At 50.0% G+C, this 15,711-nt stretch overlaps 2 non-coding genes across 2 annotated transcripts; one reads left to right on the top strand and one right to left on the bottom strand.

The window, feature by feature from the left end:
• Window positions 1-5,901: 5,901 nt before the first annotated feature.
• TRNAK-CUU lies at window positions 5,902-5,974 on the top strand. The gene has a single exon. It is a non-coding gene; the product is annotated as a tRNA-Lys (tRNA).
• Window positions 5,975-12,677: 6,703 nt separating this feature from the next.
• On the bottom strand, window positions 12,678-12,748 carry TRNAG-CCC. The gene has a single exon. It is a non-coding gene; the product is annotated as a tRNA-Gly (tRNA).
• Between the last annotated feature and the right edge of the window lie 2,963 nt (window positions 12,749-15,711).

Below are 15,711 nucleotides of genomic sequence, written 5' to 3'. Positions count from 1 at the left end.
TGGGGGCGTTGGGGAACTCTGAAGACACTGCATCTCCGTCCCAGCTGTCCTGACCCAGTGGCAAATGAAGAGCGGTGTTGGTCTGATCGCGGGTCTGTCAGGGTGTCCTGGCGAAGTGGGCGTGCGCTGGAGACACCGAAACTGGAGGATGCTCGGATGTTCGTGAGCACCAGCGCGAAGGGTCTGCGCCGAGGGCCTCTCCAGGGGTTCCGAGAGAGAGGGTTTCCGATCGGGTAATGGTTGAGTCGTGAAGTTACAGCGGGTAGTTCTCAACCTTGGTTCGAACTTTAGTCACAGCAGTGAGTGTAGCAAAGGTTCATTTTCCTTCACGAATCCTTTCCCCCCTCTCTATTTAGAAACACGCAGCGCGGCCTCGGATTGTGCCCAGGCCCCTCGGCGGCTCCTCGCGCCCACCCCACGCTCGCCCTGCCCAGTCCTGGCCCAGCCGAAAGGACTCTGGCACACAGCACGCCCTCCCCGACGGCGGCGCTCGCACTCTGGCCTGCAGCGCGGGCAGCGCCCGGGACTCTGCTGAGCTGCTCGGTTGGTGGTAGCCAGGCCTTGTTGCGGTGTGTTGCCCATTGTGTGTCTTTGTGAGACAGCAGGGGCATAAGCAATGACTCTGGTTGTGTCTACACACAAGAGTGCAGCCTTCTTTGAAGTCAGTACCGTAATTGTGACTGGGGAATTGCATGCTATATTCTCCTTGTGTTTCCCTGGTGGTCTAGTGGCTAGGATTTGGCGCTTTCACCGCCGCAGCTCGGTTTCTATTCCTGGTCAGGGAACTTCCTTCCAGCTAACTGTGTGACTGTATTTTGACCTTTATACACTTGATGCAATGGAAATGTTCATATTCACTTTTCCTGACCAAAGGAAAAATTTCTGAATCATCGCTTTTGTTATCGAGTAGAATAGAAACCTCAGTTCAGGTACTTAATTCAAGAATCTAAAGAATGCAAACAACAGACACCATTTTTCTTCCAAATATCTGAGGTTATCAGCATGATTTTGTTGTCCTGTGTCGCAGGCTTTATCCAGAAAGCCGTGATTACTCCTCCACTCTCATTGCTGGAAAGCCTCCACGCACCCCGACTTCCTGAGAGGGTGAGCACCCTGAGGTCCTGCCAGCTCAGTGATGGGACAGCCAGTTCATGTGTGGATCAGCTGCAGTCTGCAGATCCGGTTAGACACCCTGGCCAATGCCTGCTGGCGGTTGCAAAGCGCCACAAGGCAAATGGGGCTCACGCAGTAGCCCACAGTCTTGGGGTGAGCTCTCCCGCGGGAGTAAAGGAACAAAGACATCTGCAAGTAAGGCACCAGAAACGTAACAGTCCGCAGCCAAAGGGCAGGGAGAGCAACCACGCCTCCATGGGTGTGTCCACATGGTTCTTCTGAGGGGCACCTTGGGTTGTGTGCTCATGGAGGACTCCTGTTCTCCTCCTCCTCCCTCGCCTGGTGCGTGATGACACCTTGGGGTTATGGATCAGTGGGTGTGGGCATCTGGACTATTGTCTCATCAGTAGAGACATTCTGTACTCTAAGGAAACACAATCTGCTGGAAGCACTGGGCAGCATTGCACTCACGGTAGTTCAGCGGCAGCACTTCACCTTCCAACCTGGGAGATCAGCTTCAATTTCTGGGCTGGTTTGGGTCATGTGATTTTTTGAGGATTAACTGGGATAGGAGTGTGTTAACAAACATGCTTAATTGGTGTGTACAGGCATAGTGAGGACATATGCTTTGATCTAGCTACAGACTCAGAGTCATTTTTTAGAAGGATTTCTTTAGTTGAAACTCAGTTACACAGACAGAGGGAGAGTGGGTCTTCAATAGTTTGTTCCCTCCCCGAATGGTCATAACATCCAGTGTTGGGCCAGGGAAACCAGGAGCCTTTCCCTGGTCTCCCACGTGGATGCTGCCAGGACTCCCCATGGTGTAAACATGGTGAATTGGTGGCAGGTAGCAGCCTAACCTTGCTGCCGCAATGCCGAGATTCATTTTCTCTAGGCAGTCTATGTGTCCAAGGGACTTGAGGCGTGAAAGACAGAAAGCAGTCGGAGGGTTGAGGTCCATGGAACAGACCCGCATAAGGAAACTTGGAAGGTTCTCCTAGTCGCAGTCTAAGCTTTGTCTTGTTTTCCTGCTCTCACACACCATGCCCATGCATTTCTCCCATCAGGAAAAGGACTGTATTTTCACCTTGTTTTGTTTGCGGGGCTTTTTAAATTTTCATTTGAGAGTCAGATATACAGAGAGGAGGAGAGACATTCACTTCCCAAGTGGCCACAACAGCTGGAGCTCAGCTGATCTAAAGTCAGGAGCCAGGAGCCACCTCTGCGTCTCCCATGCAGGTGCAGAGCCCCAAGGCCTTGGGCTGTCCTTCTTGCTTTTCCAGGCCACAAGCAGGGAGCTGGATAGGAAGTAGGACCACCAGCATAGGAACTGGCTCCCATATGGAAACCTGGTCCATTCAAGACGAGGATTTTAGCCACTAGGCTGCCTCACTGGGCTCCATGTTTTGGAGAGCTTTGAGGCATTAGCAGAATGTGTTAACCACTGCACAATGAAAGCCCCCTGAACACGCTATCTTCAGGGTCTCCTCACCTTCCTCAGGTGCACCATTTGCTTTTATTTCCTCCACAGGAAGGGAAGGACTGTGGCCAGAACGTCAGTGCTGCAGTACAGGATACACCAATTCCCGCTGGTGGTCCAGAGTGAGGAGCTGGTGTACAGCACTCATATCTTCCATTGCTCTGAGAACATGTGGAGGGGATGGCCTTGCAGAACTTCCCTGAAGGGGAAACTTCGCTAGTAGGAGTGATGACTGCATCCATGTAGGAGACCTGGAAAAAGCTTCTGGTTTGACCGGGCCCAAACTGGCCACTGTGGCCGTTTGTGGAGGGAACCAACCTTGGCAAGATCCATCTCCCCCTCTGTTGATGTAATTCTGATTTTCAAAGACATCTTGTTTTAAGAAATGAATAATAGTCTTGGCAATGACTGCTTCTCAGATGTGCTTTTCCAAAGCAAGCACCCACATGCTGAGGAAAGAAACAATTGCTCGTGGACAATTCACTCGTGGACTGGCAGTCAGGATTCAGGGCTCTCACCACCATGACCCGAGATCCAATGTTGGTTGGGAATCAGCTGTCCTTATCTCTGTGAGTGAAAATCCTTCAGAGTTTAAAGACTCAGACAGGAATGAAGACTACAAACAGTTGCAGCTCCTCAGTCCATCTAACTGAGCTGACACCTCTCCAATTCACCACTCTTTCCTCTTCAAGGAACATATACCAAAACTTTACCTCAAAAGAGAACAGAAGTATCCGCTACCTAAAAATACCATTCTTTTTCCATTGCTTCTGAGTAACATTCCACTTCGTGCAACTGCGAGTATTCCATCTTATGCCAGCTGCTAGCAGGACGGAAAGAAAGAGGAATATGGGTTCTGATATGGTATGTGCAATTGTGTTCTTGCCAAAATAAGCAAGAAACACAACTCACTTCTGCAGAGGTCCTCACTTTTGCAATTGCCAGAGAGGGTCCAGGGTAGACATCAACAGTCTGAGAAGCCGAGGGAGATGATGCTGAACTGGAAACAAGCTCTGCTAGGGCTTAGTTCCGCCTGCAAGGCAGCTTCAAGCCCTCAGCTGCAGGCGGCGTTCTAAGACTCTGAGCTCAGGGAGCTTGTGTGCTCAGGAGGAATCCTGTTCTCCTTCTGGCAGGCTGAGCTCCCGGGGTCTCAGCGGTTAGTGACCACTGGGAGTGGGGATGTGACTTTCAGGCGGGTGGCACAGGAATGACCCAGCCATTTCCTAATTGGTTAAGAGAGCACCAATGGGGAATGCTTTCCCTGCAGGCGCCTGCCCAAAGAGGAATAGGGAAAGGCTTCAAAACCCAGGACTTTCCCTAGAACCCCAGTGTGTCTCCCTCTCTGTTTTCAAGAGGCACCCCATCTTCTGGATGCCTCCTGCAGGTGCTTTCTCCTTCATTCTTTTCACACTCATCTGTTCACTTTGCAATTAAAACTTCTCAGTGTGCAATTGAATCCTGACTTTTGATTTCTGTGCTAAGCTGTGGAAAGAACCTGCAGAGCTTTGCCCCAACACTCATTCTGTCAGTCACAGGGCAGAGCTACATGGGTTGTCTGTGATCGGAACTGGTGTTGTGGCAGCTCCTTTTTCATCTTTTTGAAGGTCACTGTCAGAAATAAAACAAAATGCATTTGTTTTCTGGATGTGTAGAAGCGATGAGAAGGGACTAAGAGAAGGACGTTGGGCCAAGCATCTCAGCTGCAGGGGGGGACCTGTGTACACACTTTGGTATGACCAGCAGAACCTGAAAGAAGATTAAAAAACCCGGCCTAAGGTGTTTCAGCTGCCACTGTTCACTGGGCAACCTGGAGTCTCAGTTCTAGAAACTGGATTCTAATCTGGGTCATGACAGGAGGAGGAATGTAGTAGTTTGATGTGTCACTTTGGTTTTTCAATGACCTGGGATCACAGAGAAAAGGCTCCTGCCAGCTGAGCCTGGAGGCTCTTGCAGTGTCAGCTCCTCAAGGCTGAGCGCTGACATCCAGCTGAGCCTGTCAGAGTTTGGGGGCACTGACGGAGACCCCTGGTCACACACAGAATTCAAGAGGTGCCACGTGAAAAGAACTCGCTGTGACCTCTGGGTCAGATTAGAAGCACTAAGGTGACTTGGCTCAGGACCTCAGGCACAGAGTCCTGGGGTTCCGGCTGAGTGGGGAATGCTGGCCTGGGGAGCCACAGTTCCAGATCTACCCCTCCATTCATTTCTGAACCACTAAGCTTTCCAGCCTCCTGGCTTTGTTGTCTGGATGTCAACAACAAGGACAGCAGGTGTCTCTCGGGTGTTCCAAGATCACCTTGGTGATCTCTTCCTGCTTTGCCTGGGAAGCGCTTTCACCTCTTGGGTCTCTGCTCTGTTTGTGTAACAGATCCTCCCAGAGGGATAATGACACTGGAATCTCAGGAATGTTCTCAGAAGCATGCTGCAAAGCGGCCAAAGTCAGATACACTCTAAACTGTTGTTCCATTTTAAACTTTTCTTTCCCAGCCTCTCCCCATCAAGTCTAATCTTTCTGTTCGATTGTTTGTTTTTGTACATCACCCAATTCATTCACATGCTCACTTGAGAAAACTTAAATTCATTCAGCTTTGCACAATAAATGGTTTTAGCAATTGTAAAGTACCTAATGGGAAAAGTTGCCCAAAGATCAGATTTCACACACACACACACTGTTCACTATGTGACCATCAAGGTTAACCCAGCCGGCCCACCCACACTGAAGGGCATGGGGGTCCCTCAGGACCCCCTGCCGTGTGGGCACCAAGGTCCTCACCTGGGCATGGGGGAGCAGCGTTGGCTAAAGGCACTGGCCTTGGAATTGCTGCATGGGTCTGGGCTCAGAATCCTGGTGCGTGTACAACTGGGGACACCTTGAGCCCTGAAAAGTGAACGTGGCTCTACACTAAAAGGCAACACACACTTGTATTGAAAAATCCAGTTAGACCTCCGGGGAATGGTGAGTCCTCTGTTTCCATGGGCCATCCTCTGCTCTGCAAGCCGGCACTTCCCATCCATGTCCTCTGACACACTTCCTCCTTCTCCTCGCAGTCGGAGTGAAGAGTGACTCAGTTTTGTGGGAATTTGTGGAAAGGTGGAGGTTTTGTAACAGGTGATGCCTGCTGCTGGCAAGCCTGGCTGTCCCTGCACCAACACGGGCTAGTTGGGGCTCCAAGCTGCCATTGACAAGCTGTGCTTTCCTGCCCCAGTTTAGGCAATGGCTTCATGGTAGGTGGTGATAAACTGCACTAAGGTGGTATTGCTTTGCGGAGGTCATGACATGGAGTGGTAAGAGATGTGCTACAGTATTGGCCCGGCTAGCTCAGTCGGTAGAGCATGAGACTCTTAATCTCAGGGTCGTGGGTTCGAGCCCCACGTTGGGCGCAAGCAAACTTTTGCTACCACAGCAGAACTGTTTCCCCTCCAGAATCACAAAAACCACCCAAGGAAGAGGGACCCTTACTGCCGGCAGGAACCCGCGAGTCTTCCTTGTGGGATCCTTGCCAACTGTGGTCACTGGTCGGTGCTGACTTTCCAGCCCCAGAAGCTGCAGCAGCCCGTTCGTGTCCTGTCCACCTCCTCTGTGATCCTCTCCACTTGCGGAAGGTGTGAGGGCATTGGCTGGCTGAAAACATCCATCTCTCTCCTTCTTTCTAAGGCCCGTTTTGAAGTTGTGGGAGGACTTGCCCATGAGGCCAAGGACTAAACACGAGAGTATTTGTAACCCCACAACCCCCACCCTGCCAAGCCACAGAAGAGCACATTCGAGCTGTATGGACACAGAAGCTCCATCTTGTCTTGAGTTTCTTCTCCACGCACAATTTCCGTTTCACGTTATTGCCGCAAGTTCCTGAGCCCGCTTTTAGTCAATGAAATCTGGATGGAACCTGCGGGGACTTCTGCCACACTTGCTTCTCAGAACTTGCTGCTCAGGCCCCCACCCGAGGGCAAGTTGTGGGCCTCAGGCACCGTGGATGCCAGCCTGCGACCTCAGCCTGCTTTCCAAACAGCACTGCTCAGCAACGGTGCACCGGACTGGGCCACCCTCACCAGCGACAGGAAGATCGACTCCAGATGACGGACTGCACGGTAGCTGTACATCAGAGGACACTGTGATCCTGTGGTGAGCGAGGGAGGAGCAACAGACCGAGGTTGCTCCTCCCAGGATCTTCCTGGGTCTGCTCAAGATTACACCAGAACAAGCCCAGCAAGGAAGGAGGCCCACTCCCCGCCAGCAAAACCAGAGCTTACAAGGGAGAAATCGCACCCACCCCCCAGCGTCCTGTAGGTGAAGGGTCTGCTCTGGTCCATCTACCCGGATTCAGAGTCTGGTGGGCAGCAGGGGCATGGGCTGCCGGACCCGCCGGTTGGGTAACGTCTTTTATGACTTGAAAGTGCGGAAATGCTTCATTCCAGAAGAAATCAAGAAGAGAAAGAAAGCTGTTGTTGTTGTTTTGCTCTTAGCGCAGACAGAAAGTCCATCGTTGTAGCAGAAAGCAAGGAGATCTTGGCTGGAGATGTGGTGCCGTCCTAACTGACCCCATCAAGCATTTTGTGGGAATGTTTCTTGAAAAAGCTGTGGCTGTGCTGTGGCTATGCTTTGTACGATGCCAGATTTGAAACCAAAGGATCCAGAAAAGAAGAGCTGATATTCCTTTTGGTGGCCATCAGAACCAGCACCTCTGAAAAGTGAAATGAGCTCTGCAGATTCCAAGGATGCAATCAAAAGAAATTGCAAGGGATACAACATGCATGTCAAGCCCCTGCGCCAGAAGACCTCAGTCGGGCACAGTGCAGAGAAGCTGGCTGGATCCTTAACTGCAGCTTTTGAAGGATGCCCTGTGGAACTTAATTCAGAGCCACACATGGAAGCTTCTCCATGTAATGTTATCTCCTTGTTGTACAAGTTAAGCAAATAAATTTAGGCCAGGATCTTGCTGACTGGGAGATGTCTTATGATCTCCTTGATAGAAGTAAACCAGAAATTTTATAAAGACGCGATCATGGTCCAGAATAAATCTAGGTCTTCAGTTCTATTGAGATCAAATTATTATTTTTTTAAAGATTTATTTTAATTACAAAGTCAGATATACAGAGAGGAGAGATAGAAAGGAAGTGGAGCTGTGGGTGACCATATGGGATCCAGATACATTCAAGGCCAAGGCAAAGCCCTTATCTTTAGCCACTAGGCCACACCGCCAGGCCCTACTGGAGCTGCGGAATTAGAACCAGTGACCATATGGAATCCGGGTGCATTCAAGGAGAGGCCCTTAGCCACTTGGCCACGCCGCCAGGCCCTACTGGGGTCAAATTAGATTCTTACTGCCATCTGAAGGGAATTATTGCATCTTTGTTGACCTCAGCAGTACTTTGTTTCTTTGACGAGTAGGTTGGTTAAATCAGGTTATAGTGTTGGTCCAAATTCCTTATTCCTCCTAAAACGAAACAGAATCATGGAATATAATTCTCCTCATGACATGAAAGCAATGATACTAATGTATTACTATATAAGGGTAAATTGGATAGTATTTTGATAGTCTTTTGATCCTACTCAGTTTGTGATGAAGACTGCCCGGAAATCATGTCCACTTGTGATTTGTGCTGAGTTATTTCTCAAGATTGATGTATTTTTATTGGAAAGGTAAACTTACAGAGACAAGGAGAAACAGAGAATAAGAACTTCCATCCACTGGTTGACTCCCAAAATGGTTTTAAAAACTGATCAGAAGTGAGGAGACAGAAACTTGTTCTGGATCTCCTACACAAGTGCAGGGTCCCAAGGCTTTGGGCCATCCTCCACTGCTTTCCCAGGCCTCAAGCAGGAAGCTGTATGAGAACAGAGCAGCCATGACACAAACTGGTGCCCATGTGGAATTCCCCCATGGAGAACCCACGGCCAGGATTTCAGCCTCTGGCCCTCACACTGAGCTTAACATGCTGATCTGATTTCAGAGCTCCTGCACCTGCAGTGGACTTGCCACTAGAATGATGGGAACTGGAGAGTGAGCTTACATCCGAGAAGTGATGGTGTGTCTTCAGGAGAATGCGCAGTGTCTTCTAACAGCTACTTACAGTGCAAATCAGGGCTCCACTGAAATTTGCTTACTTCATCTAAATGATACGTTGATGTGTGAAATCATCATGATGTCTCCAGCCCTAGCCCTCCATTTTGGTCATGTCCACTCACTCTCACAGGAGAAGTCCACCCATGCCTTTCTGCCTTAAGCATGTCAGGTTCCTGGCTGGATGGCAAAGAGGCAGGTACTCTAACCTATAGGCACGGGAGGGGCCCTGAGCTCTGAGGAGCCATGCACTCTCTCGCTGCCCCTGCACTCTCTCTAGGGGCCCCTTGTATTCATCTGCAGGGATGCCAGCTTCCATTCCGTTCCCAGGAAGGGAAGGCCCATGGGACAGACCATCCATGACCCACTGACAAGAAAATACCAATTCCTGCTGACTGGATGCAGAGTGAGTGTGAGGAGTGACGGGTAGGCATCCCAGCACTCCGACTTATCACTGCTCTGAGCCCAGGGAGCAGGGGAACTGAATTCTGCCCCACTACCCTATGAGTGTTGGTGAGTTCTGTGGTCATGCCTAGCTCAGCCTGTCAATACCTGCAGCCCTGCAGCAAACCAGGTGGCACAGCACTCCCACACGGGTGGGCCCACCACCCCCTCCAGAATTTGCTCCAGCAGGACCCAGTTCTCTCACATGCTGTTTAATGTCATGGCCCGGCCTAACAGGCTCCACACCCTGCCTTGACATTCACTGTTGGATACTGTGTTAAGCCCTGCCAAACAGGCCTCACCAGCCAGGGCTTTCCCATGCTCTGATAAGCACTGGTTGATACCAAAGAAGCCCAACTCTGGTCTCCCGCATAAGCAACTATACTGGAAAAGCACTCTCCCCTGCAAAATCCTCCAGTTTCCCTCTTCTAAGCCTCCAGTCTCAGCCCCTCGTTCACCTGTAAGTGCTGTAGCCTGCTTAGAGCAATGCAAGCATGTGTGAAAGTGTAGGGTATGTGTGACTGTGTTTGGGTGGAAAGCAACATATTCTTATTACCTGTCAGGGTATCCCTTGATCATGAAGGGGATCAGGGTGGGCTGATATAATGCATTTGGGATGAACTGGCCTCTGTGATTTCCTTGCATGTGGAAAACTCTACAGTAGTAGAGTAGTTGTAGACTTGTTGTAAAGGTTTTTCTGGAGGTGCTGTTTGACCTGGCACAAAGTCCCTAAGCCAAGGGTGGGGTGACTGGTTAGTTTTCTGGGCTCTGGTTCCCCAAGATGAAGTGGTGGTAAGCCCACGCAAAAGGACAAGCCCAGGTCGAAGGCCCTGAGAGCTTCTAGCTCTAGAAACCTGGTAGCCAGCCAAAATGAAGCTCCAGTCTCCTGAATTTGGCCTCATCTACCCTTGGTTGTTGAACCTCTCCCTCTCCCACCTTTAACTCTGCCTTTCAAATGAACAAATAATATGTAAAGAAAATAAAAAGAAGGAATGTCTCGCCCCTGTAGTGCAAATGAAAACAGATTTGGAACAAACAGAAATGGAACAAAGTAAAATCTACATGGATCAGAGGAAATCCAAGGTAATGCACTGATATGCTAGGGGAGAGAAAGAATCATTGTTACAGGGATAATGAAATAGCTTATTCACAAGCTATAAAAGTCACACTGCACAACCTCCAATCAACACCAGGCTTGACACGTGCAAAAATACCACCCTATATGGACTACCCATAGTCAGAAAGGCACACTGGAAACTGAGTCAGAAGTGGCACAATGTTCAAATTGGCAGAAAGGACTGTGACATAATTTTTATGACTGCATCCCATATGTCCCAAGAACTAAACAGAGATCTGGAACATGTGACAGTGACCCCAATTAAAACCTTGGATGACATATACAACAGCAGAAAAGACCAAGAGTATTCAACATCACTGGACAAGACTATCAGTAGAGGAACATTCTCAGAAACAATGATTAATGACAACAAAGACCCCAAGAATGTAAAATATTGACAGGGAAAATTTAAGAAAATCAACACCTCATTAATGACTAGGGAGTGGGTCACTCAGGATGCCCAATAGATAGGACATTCAAGTCTCTGGAAATGTGTGTATTGGCAGAGACGTGGGGTGGGGAAACCTGTAGAAGAAACAATGGCTGAAAAATTGCTACTCATAAAGCAAGGAGTAAATGCAGAAATCCAAGCAGCTGACGCATCCAAAGCACAGCAACACGAAGGAGATGATGCCTAGACCCATCGCGGTCAAAGCAAACACCTGCAAAGTGGCCACAGGAAGGAGAATGGCACGAGCGCCAGCACAAAGATGAGGATCCCATCAGACGTGTTTGTCTTCTCCCAACACTCTGCCAAGAGGCACAGGAGTGAAAAGACAGCAAAGAAACACCCTTACAGGACACAGGAAAGGAAATCCATATTAATTTGGTCATCGCATACCACCCTCCCCACCACCAGATATCTCAGAAATGTAAGCACACTAGGACTGTGAAGACACACAACCGGATTCATCAGAGGCTGCCCACAGCAGAGCATCCAGGGACTTCTGCAGGTGAAGGACAGAGGATCAAGTGCAAGTTAAGATCCATACCCAGGATTGAAGAACTGGAGCTGGGTGGGATTTGTGATCCTCCTGCTATCGACATCTGCTGAAAACCCACTTGATCCCTTAAACTAAAGCAATGCGGTTGTGGGGTATGCAGCAGGTGAGAGAGACAAATGGGCCCCACCACCATAGCAGAAAGGCCAGAGTGGGAGGGATGCATCACTGGATCGCAGACCCAGACAGGCTATGTCGATGCTGCTATGAGGGCTGGAACTTTCACTCACTTTACCAGGGAAATGGTTGTTCTAAACAACCGACAGTCAAGGAGACAGAATGGAAAGACCATCAATATACCTCAGGTGAACTGACGAGAATGATTGTGCGCAAGGAAGACTGCCTAGGAACACCAACGTGAGCAGCCCGAGAACCACACCGAGAACCATGATTCCAGCATGGCAGGTCATCCTAGAAATCCCAGAGCCGATTTGACTTCGAGTGTGTGAATAAGGGTCGAGGGAACATAACACAGGCAGAAGAAGTAGGGAAAAACAAACATACAAACAAACCCTCCAAGGTTACCACAGATGAAAGATTCCTTTCTGCAGAGGGGCGGATTCTCCCACCCTTCCTGGGTGTTCAGGGAGGATCGCAGAAGGTCCCGCCTTACTGAGCCTGCAGGAACCCGAAGAAAGCGTCGTTCTCCTTTGGCGTAAAATGACGGGCTGGCTAGAAAAAACGCGACCACCACAGCTCCAAAGCGAGCTATGTGACGACGGTTTGGCTCCGATCACAGACCGCTCAGTTAAGGGCATGGAGGTATCGCCACAAAAGTCACATCTTCAGGTCCCTAATTAAAGTGACAAGGGTGCGGTAGCACTAGGCGGAGCCACAGCCTTTCAGCAGCCCCAGTGCCGGCTCCAAAGCCAAGGAAAAATGCTTATTTGCTGGGGATGGATCCTCTCAGCGCGCCGGCCCGCAAACGCCCACGCGCAGGGAAAGCCCAGCTCCCGAGGGCAGCGGTCCGACCTGGCCGCCTTACCTGTCCCCTGCCTGGAGGCCAGGCCCCGGAGGTGGCCGAGGGCGCGTCCCTCACCGCTGGAGGCGCCTGGCCCCGAGGGAGCTGAGCGCGCTGCTGGCCGCGAGCGCATCCCGCTGGGCAGGTGCCTCCGTGGCCTCGGGCGCCGCTCTCGCTCTGCCCGCTCCGTATGCGATCGAAAAAAGAAAAGAACAACTTTGGAAACAATGCATATTGCTGCGAATCCCCAACCTACTTGGAATTACTACTGATGAGAATGTGTCCAAATGCTCTCTGATCTGATCAAGAGTAACAGAAATCCCGGCGATGACAGTGTAATGAGACAGAAAGCAACTAAGTGCTAAGACAGAAATTAATACCAAGGGCCGGCAATATCAGGCTTGTTGTAAACACTAACTGAGTTTCGGACAAAAGGAACGGGGAAGAGAGCTTAAAAATATGTTAGAGTAAGGGAAAATCATGGCTCATAACAAAGGTATGATGCATTGGCCGGGAATCGAACCCGGGTCTCCCGCGTGGGAGGCGAGAATTCTACCACTGAACCACCAATGCAACAACACAGAATAATTCAGCACACCTTCTACAGAAAAGGCTAAGGGAAGCCCTTGGAAAGACCGTGCTGAAATGGCATCCTTCAGTCTCTTTCAGACACAGCACAGGCAAAATACAACTCAGGCAACAAGTTGCAAAAGCTTACACAGGCAACTGTTAATCAGGCCACCAAACTATTTGGCATTCAAATCACAATCTTCTTGGATTTCAAAAAATATAATTCTGCAATAGGCCTGTGCCACTGCGTAATGACCCTCTAGAGAAACCCAGCAGAAACTCTTCTAGACCTGTACAAATTTGGAAAGCTCGTTGCCTCACTGGCAATGCAGTCTTTCTGCCCTCCACTCGCTGGCAGCCTCCCCACACTTTCCTCCTGACCTTGAGACACACACAGGTTCTTTCCTTAAGTAGGTGTCTGAAGAACCAGTGTCTGGATGACTGGCCACATGCCCAGCTGACCACAGAAGGTCTGCATGAGGACTGCACTTTTTCCTTCATCCTGCATAAAGCGTGTTTGCCCTTCACCTTTGACAAACACTCAGGCACTGACATTTTCATCCGTTTCTGATTTTGATCACAATGGCATGGGTACAGGCTAACCTCTAAGCCAGCCAAATCCCCGCAGGGCTCAGCGCCCCAAGGCTTTTCTCCTCAGATGCTTCGTTAGACTTCCCAAAAAAAGTCCAAGGATTGAAATGACTTGGCTTTCAATTCTCCTGCCTTAAAAATCCACACAATGGAGAATATGCAAAAATGCCACTCTGAGATCTCTCCATTATCCCACACCCAAATCCACAGAGGTGAGCCATTCTTTCTTTTCTTGTTTTTCTTTTCCTTTCCTTGATTTTTCTTTGATTTGGAAGGCATAGTTAGAGGAGAGGGAGAGACAGCCATTATCCATCTGCTGACTCAGCAGCCAAGCTAGACAAGCGTAAATCCAAGAGCCTGGGGTTTCATCAGGTCTGCTGCACAGTTCACACTACTCCACCTCAAATTTTGCAGTAGTTTCCTGCAGGTGGGGAAAGCACATCCCAAGAGCCATAAATGAGCCTCACTCTGATCCCCTTCGTGATCATGGAATCTCCCCTGCCAGGCAAATAAGAATTTGCTGCTTTCCACCCAAACACAGTCACACGCACCCTACACTTTCACAGCTACTCCCTTTGTTCCAAGCATATCTGTCCCTCTTTTCCTTCACACACATACAGCACATGGTTCACGAGCAATCCTCTGCAGTTTCTCCTCCAGCACGGGAAATCCTGTCATGTGTCTGCAGCAGATGCTGGACCAGCAACTTCTACACTGCCTTATCTACATGAACACGCCCTCTCCGTGACGTCACTCACGCCCCGCCCACGTCCAGCCCTCTGCCTCACTGTGCAGCCCAGAGATCTCTTTTCTGAGTAAAGTGTATTTGAAAGCAGAGGAAATCACACACGAAGGCCGCAAGTAGGGACAGAGTGGGGAAAGAGGGAAACCCAGGAGGTGAGAGGGAGCCCTCCAGGCTGCCTTTTCCTGTGCCTGGGAGTGGAGGTGGTAACAGGATAGTACCCACAAGAATCCCCCTCCCCATGCCATGGGGAAGGGGGTATCTGATTGACCAGGAGCCACACAGTAGCCATTGGATGGGGAGCTGACTTCTAATTTGTGACTCTAGGCTTGCTACCTGCCTGTCCCATTTCATCCCTCCCCCATGGATTTCTGATCCTTCTAAGAGCTGCTGAAGGATGCAGGGCCTTCCATCTTCTGTGACTACTTCCTACTGACCGCACACATTAGCCTTGTGTAACCAGAGCTGTCAAGTTCTACCCATCCACTTAATGGATCCGTTTCAGCAGCTGGAGAAATTCTAGTCAGTGCCAGTGGCTGTGCCTCCACATCCTCATCACCTCTCTGAAGAGTCATTGGCCCCTACAACAGACAAGTCCATCAGCATGGGCAAAATTGGAAAGAACTACAGTAAACACAGCACTGTCAGAGTAGAGGGAACAGACTCCATCAGACACACCACAGGTCCCTCCCTGCTTCACAAATCCAACATCCAGGCTTCTAGACTTTGGTTCAATTGCCACACCAATTTCAACTAAGAGTACATTACAGGAACTTACCAACTCACCGTGGAGATCTACCACCACCCACACCAGGGTGAAGACTCAGAGACACAAAGCATAGATTTATAAAACCAGGGAGGCAGAGGTTTCCCTCTACAAAAGTAAGGAGGGAACCTGCTTCAGCACTTCCCAGAAGTATTTATTTTCTCAGGCCTGCCAGCTCAAACACCAGCATGGTGGCACAGTGCAGGTACAGCCTTTCCAGGACCTGCGAGGTCTCTGGCCTGCTCACTCCTCCCTGACACAGTGCCTTTGTGTGCATCTTCTTAGAACCCCAGCTTCAAGTCCCTGGCCTGCCACTCCTGTCTAGACCATTAGCCACTGGGACTGAGGAAGGCCATTAGTGGGGCGCATCCCCAGGATCCAGGCCTCAGCCCTTTAAACTGGCACTGTGGCATGGTGTTGGAACAACCCCCTGGAACCTGCAACATGTGTCCCTGGGCTGTCTGCTACCTACCTGGTGGTGCCTGGTGCCATGCAACACTCTGGTAGCAGTGCACCTTAGAACCAAATGTCTGGATTTTTCAGTTTCTTTGTGAAAAGTCAAATTCTGGGGGACTGGAGCATTGACTCAATTGGCTAATCTTCCACTTCCAAGTGCCGACATCTCATATGGGCACCAGTTCGTGTTCCAGCTGCTTTACTTTTGATCCAGCTCCATGCTTATGACCTGGGAAAGTAGGAGAGGATAGCACAATGCCTTATGTTGTATAAGTGTAGAACCATGTTCAGTTAGCCCAGCCTGTCTCTCCCACTAACCCAGTTCACATGCAGGTCAACAAGAGTTGTAGCCCTGCCCAGCCTGGTCTGCCACCTACTCCTAGCTCTCACATTCACCAGCAGGAGCAGTGG

Source organism: Ochotona curzoniae, unplaced genomic scaffold (genome assembly GCF_017591425.1).
Source record: "Ochotona curzoniae isolate NIBS_2020 unplaced genomic scaffold, NIBS_Ocur_1.0 scaffold_1037, whole genome shotgun sequence".
Lineage (NCBI taxonomy): Eukaryota > Metazoa > Chordata > Mammalia > Lagomorpha > Ochotonidae > Ochotona > Ochotona curzoniae.
This window is presented reverse-complemented; position numbering and strand designations above follow the sequence as displayed.